This window comes from Helianthus annuus, chromosome 12 (assembly GCF_002127325.2).
Source record: "Helianthus annuus cultivar XRQ/B chromosome 12, HanXRQr2.0-SUNRISE, whole genome shotgun sequence".
In the NCBI taxonomy this organism is placed as follows: Eukaryota; Viridiplantae; Streptophyta; class Magnoliopsida; order Asterales; family Asteraceae; genus Helianthus; species Helianthus annuus.
Genome location: NC_035444.2, coordinates 5,628,186 through 5,634,480, shown reverse-complemented (window position 1 = coordinate 5,634,480; position 6,295 = coordinate 5,628,186). Strand labels below are relative to the sequence as shown.

Here is a 6,295-nt window from a genome sequence, read left to right as displayed (position 1 = left end):
TGATTTGGTATCGGTATTTATGTTTATTTTTTTCGATAAACTAACATTGTATCGCTAGCGTACCATACCAAACAATATCGTACTGATACTTGTATTTATTTTATGGTTTCAAGTTTTAAAAAGTTTTAATTTATACAACTATGTGTGTGATGATAATTGAATATCGGTACCAGTAGCATGATAATTTGAACCAATCGATACCATTCGAACAACATTGGTATAACACCCCAACCCGTGGCAGGTCGGAGCATCACTATTACGAATATCATAACCAAAACACATCCACTTAATAAAAGATAGGATTCAAGGTGACATACATGTCTCAAAATACCTTAAGTCTTAAGTTCATTTAAAAGTACATGATTTAACAAAATAAAGAGTCTTAAAATACTCTTGAACATCCATTAGTCTCTCATTACTGATTCCCCATATTATCCCTGATTACCTGTAAACAAGACATGAAAAACACAGAAAAGAAACTACGGCTGAGCCAAAGAATTGCTCAGTAACGGAAAGAACAATAGTACAAGTAAGGATGGACGAACAGAAAGAAACACAAAACGATATTGAAATAACAAATCAATACGGGTACAATAATTAAACTGAAGGAGATGTTAACCAAATTAGAAATATGCGTCTAAGGTATAATTGGCACAGTAGCGGACGGATCATATCATATCACAAACGTATCAAATGCATATGTTAATTAGGTGACCTTGAACGTCACAACAATAAGTCATGTAATAGCGAAGCACCCAGAGCCAAAAACAGACTGGTACACAGCTAGCTAGTCCATGTACCTATGAGATGGTGAGTGTGGCGTTCACCCATTATTCCATCTCCACACAACAAACTCAAACTCGGAACTAAGATCGATCTATACGCCTCTAGGGGCCAAGGCGCTACACGAGCACAAACTAGAGACGCCGTGAACTTTTATTACGCACTGCCACGATAAGTGCCATGCCGTTGACGCCCAAACGGCAAGCCAGACGCTCGGGTGACTGAGTACAAAACTAAGGCCATGTAAATAGTTTACAACCAACTGAAAATAATATTAATAGGAACATGCAACCATGAGTACAAGTCTGAGGTATGGCATGTTACATCACACTAATAATCATACAAACAATTCCATACTGATTCAGATAACGCATCACATATCAAACGACTAACAGGAACACACGAAAATCCGTACTGCAAAGTGACGGATATGATAAAAATACTACAACGTCAGAAATAGGAATCCGTACCACAAAGTATCGGATACAGTTTAATACTATGAGGGTAAGACCAAAGAATCCGTACCGTAAGTTATACTTTGATGAAAATGAAAAAGGATCCGTACCTTAGCTTAGCAAACAACGTAAAAATCCACAAATCAAGTCGTCCTCAAAATATGCAAACCTAAATCCCGTATCTTGAGATTAGTTTTATTACGTCTTTATTTAAATCAAAAGCATCTTCTTCTTTTCCCCTTTTTTTTTCCCTGGCGACCGCGGACTAGACTTACCCAATAATAAAACACGCTTTTGGTTCAACATTCACAATAATTAATTTAAGCGTCTCGTATTATACTATACGATATAATTAATACACCTCTAGTACATATATACACATATATTTAATACAGACATACTCATATATATATATATATATATATATATATATATATATATAATAACACGATTTGTTAACTCAAAACTTGCACCCAAATTACAGATTGGTAAAGTCCTTAGAAACAAAAATAGTTACAAATTATTAATTTTCTTAACCATTCATAACATGATTTACCAGTTTATCTTTATTAAAAACAAGTAATAAAGGAAACAATTCATAAAACTATGTATACGTTTTGCAAATTGAATAAAGATTATTATAATAGTTTCTTAGTTTTAATATCTACAAATCATTCATTTGGTTACAGACTCATAAAATACACAAAACATAAGCGAGACTGATTATTATAATTATAAACTCATTAGTAGTAATACTATTTGGACATCATTTATTTAGAATATGACAAAGATTAAATTCAATATTTGTCTAACAATTCGTATTTCAATGGATTAGCTTGCCACTTCTCTCTTAATACACATATGACACAAATAACATATAACACCACCTCAATACACACACACAACACCCCAGCAATAGTTAACCCAGATACACAAATCGACATATCTTATAAAGAGACAAAAACGAAAACTCCCCCTAACCCCCGATCGCCGGAAAAAAAAACATAACAACCCAGCCCAAACCCAAGTCTTAACCCGACAAATCAAACAATTTAAAGAGAGGTAATCTGTTCGTTTACCTCAAAGAGTGGAACGAGGTGGTAACCGCGGCAGTCGCTAGCTTACATAGAGGCGGCAGCGGTGGAGGTGCGAACGGACGGCGACGTCGATATGGCGGCGGTCCTCACAGTGGGTCACGGTGGTGATTCAAAGGGAGTATGTTTGGGATAAACAAAAAGTTTTGATTGTGTATGCATATATATTATGAATTTAGGTTGGTTTTATAGATGAAATTTTTGTGATTGAGTAAAATTGTCAAATCCCAGAATTCAAGGAATGTATGATGAGGAAGATGGGGTGTATTTCCTTCTAACCAGAGATATTCAAAAGCTACTATAGGTTGTAGGTTATGGGCTTTACTATTTTTTTTTTTATTCTAGCCAACTATAGGAAGTAAGAAATAAAATATTGGTTAATGTTTTAGAACTTATCCATAACTAACTAAAATATATGGCTTTAACTACATATTTGGTCTAGTAATATTTGTCGCAATAGTCAAAATAATATCAACATAAATAGATATTATTAAATGATAGAATGCTTGAAATGTACACGACACATAACTAAAAAAAAGTTATTCAATTCAACTATCTATTAACTTATCGAATTCTAAAATATGTCTATATAATCGATGAAACTATTATTATCAACAAAATGCTTCGAGCATTACAATTCTTTCCCCCTAAAAAAATTTCGTCCTCGAAATTGCAAGATGCTGATAACCGGTACGGACACAATTTAGACCACACATAAGCGTAAGCGAAACATTACACATTAGCGAAAACACTAAGTTACAAAATGGGCACAATCCCAAGGTCGTACATGATTACAACACATCGAAGTTTAGCATACTAAGACGAAAACAAATATGGATAGTGAGAACGGATCGTGTCTTCTAATTCCCACGTAGCTTCACGTTCAGAATGGTTCTTCCAAAGAACTTTAACAAAAGGAATAGTCTTCCTACGCATAATTCTTTCTTGGCGGTCAATAATAGCTTCGGGCTCCTCCTCAAGGGATAAGTCCTCATGAATAAGATGATAAGGATAATTCACAACGTGTAAAGGATGGTAATTATATCCCCTAAGGAGAGATATATGAAAGACATTATGCACGTGCGATAGTTGAGGTGGCAATGCCAAACGGTAAGAAACTTCACCAACTCTTTCAAGAATCTCAAATGGACCGATGAATCTAGGCTAAGCTTTCCCTTGATTCCAAAACGACGAACGCCTTTGCAAGGCGAAACTCGTAAGAAAACACGCTCACCAACATTAAATTCCAAAGCTCGACGATGTTGGTCTGCATAGCTTTTCTGACGACTCTGCGCTTCCTTCAACTTTTCCCTAGCGATAGCAACTTTCTCATTGGTAACTTGCACTAGTTCGGGTCCTTCAATTATTTTCTCACCAACTTCCTCCCAACAAATAGGTGCTCTACACTTCCGTCCGTAAAGAAGCTCGAACGGTGCCATACCAATGCTAGCTTGCCAACTATTATTGTAGGCAAACTCGACAAGACAAAGATATTCATCCCAATTTCCTGTCCACTCCAGAGCACATGCTCGAAACATATCCTCGAGTGTCTGAATAGTGCGCTCTGACTGACCGTCTGTCTGAGGATGAAATGCCGTGCTGAATCTCAATTTGGTGCCCCAAGCGGCTTGAGATCCCTTCCAAAAGCGTGAAGTGAACCGCGGGTCTCGATCAGACACGATAGAGACTGGGGTACCATGAAGTCTAATGATTTCTTGAGTAAAGACTTCAGATAATCTACTGACTGAATCCCTGCTGAATCGGAAGAAAGTGAGCTGACTTTGACAACCGGTCGACTACAACCCAGATAGTGTCATTCTTCTTGAACGTCCTCGGTAAACCAGTTACAAAATCCATTGAAATGTCATCCCACTTCCATATCGGAATATCTAATGGTTGAAGCAAACCTCCGGCTCTCTGATGTTCTGCCTTCACTTGTTGACAAGTAAGACATCTGCTAACATATCTGGCTACATCTTCTTTCATAGCGTTCCACCAAAAGTGCTGACGAAGATCTCGATACATCTTTGTAGATCCTGGGTGGATAGAGAATGGTGAACTATGAGCTTCAGCTAACAATGATTCACGTAGGGTGGAATCATTCGGAACACATAACCGTTTTCCACACCAAACTACCCCATTTTCATCAATTCGAAATTCTGACTGCTTACCAACCTCCAAATTCTGTATAATAGCCCAAAGTTCTCCGTCATCTTGTTGAGCACTCTTGATACGCGAGATCAAATCAGGCTCAATCCGAAATCTGGCTAGATAACCGTCAGCGTCACCAAGATGGATACCAATATCGAGTTTTTCAAGATCAGTTAGAATATGAGGTTGCAATCGGAGAGATGAAATTGTCCCAGAACTCTTTCGGCTTAGAGCATCGGCAACAACATTAGCCTTTCCCGGATGATACTGGATATTGGCATCATAATCTTTCAAAAGCTCTAACCAACGTCGGTGTCTCATGTTTAACTCCTTTTGTGTAAAGATGTACTTCAAGCTCTTGTGATCAGTGAAAATATCACAAGTCTCTCCGTACAAATAATGTCGCCAAATCTTTAGAGCAAAGATAACGGCGGCAAGCTCGAGGTCATGCGTTGGATAATTAACCTCATACGGCTTCAACTGGCGTGAGGCATAAGCAATGACCTTATTGTGTTGCATTAAAACACACCCGAGTCCCTTCTTCGAAGCATCGCTATAAATCTGATATCCACCTGTACCTGATGGAAGTGTGAGAATCGGGGCAGACACCAACCTTTTCTTCAACTCCTGAAAACTTTTCTCTCTATCATCGTTCCAAGCGTACTTAACCCCTTTTCTAAGAAGTTGGGTTAGAGGTAAGGCTATGGTTGAAAATCCTTCGACAAATCTGCGATAATATCCGGCGAGGCCAAGAAAACTGCGAACCTCGGTGACTGAGGTAGGTGTAGGCCATTTAGTGATTGCTTCCACCTTAGCAGGATCCATTGAAATACCTTCAGCGGAAACCACATGACCAAGGAAAGCTACTTGGTCTAACCAGAACTCGCACTTCGAAAATTTTGCATAAAGCTTCTTCTGTCGTAAAATTTCAAGTACGGTACGAAGATGGTACTCATGTTCTTCCTTGCTCTTAGAATAGACCAAAATATCGTCGATGAAGACTATGACGAATTTATCGAGAAACTCGTGAAAGACTCGATTCATTAGGTCCATGAAAACAGCTGGAGCATTGGTTAATCCGAATGGCATAACCAAAAACTCATAATGACCGTACCGAGTGCGGAAAGCTGATTTAGGAATGTCTGAATCTTTGATCTTCAGCTGGTGATACCCAGACCTTAGATCGATCTTAGAAAAACATTTAGCACCCTGAAGTTGATCAAACAGATCATCGATGCGAGGTAGCGGATATCGATTCCGAATGGTGATTTTGTTCAACTCTCGATAGTCAATACAAAGTCTCATAGAACCATCCTTCTTTTTCACGAACAAAACCGGTGCGCCCCAAGGCGAGACACTTGGTCTAATAAAACCAAGTTCCAACAACTCTTGCAACTGCTCTTTGAGCTCCTTGAGCTCTAGAGGCGCCATACGGTACGGTGCTTTAGAAATCGGCTCAGCACCAGGAATCAGATCAATAGTGAACTCCACTTCGCGATCTGGTGGGAGTCCAGGCAGCTTTTCAGGAAATACATCCGGAAACTCACGGATAATTGGATAATCGGAGATGTTGGGCTCATTCGACGATGTAGCTTTTATCGAAGCAAGGAATGCTACACACCCGTGTGAAAGAAACTTTTGGGCCTTAAATGCAGAGATCATTTTCAATGGCTTACGAGGTTGAGTCCCTTGATAAATGAATTCAGGACGCTGAGGATTTCCAAAAAGAATGCGGCGAGTCTGACATTCAATCGAGACGTTATGCCGAGAGAGCCAATCCATGCCAAGAATAACATCAAAGTCATTCATCTG

The 6,295-nt window shown here is 38.7% G+C and overlaps 1 long non-coding RNA gene across 1 annotated transcript; it reads right to left on the bottom strand.

Moving 5' to 3' along the window:
- Window positions 1-263: 263 nt before the first annotated feature.
- On the bottom strand, window positions 264-2,653 carry LOC110896315. Its single transcript, XR_002567830.2, has 3 exons — window positions 2,318-2,653; window positions 1,349-1,407; window positions 264-445 (listed from the first exon to the last, which is right to left on the bottom strand). It is a non-coding gene; the product is annotated as an uncharacterized LOC110896315 (long non-coding RNA).
- Between the last annotated feature and the right edge of the window lie 3,642 nt (window positions 2,654-6,295).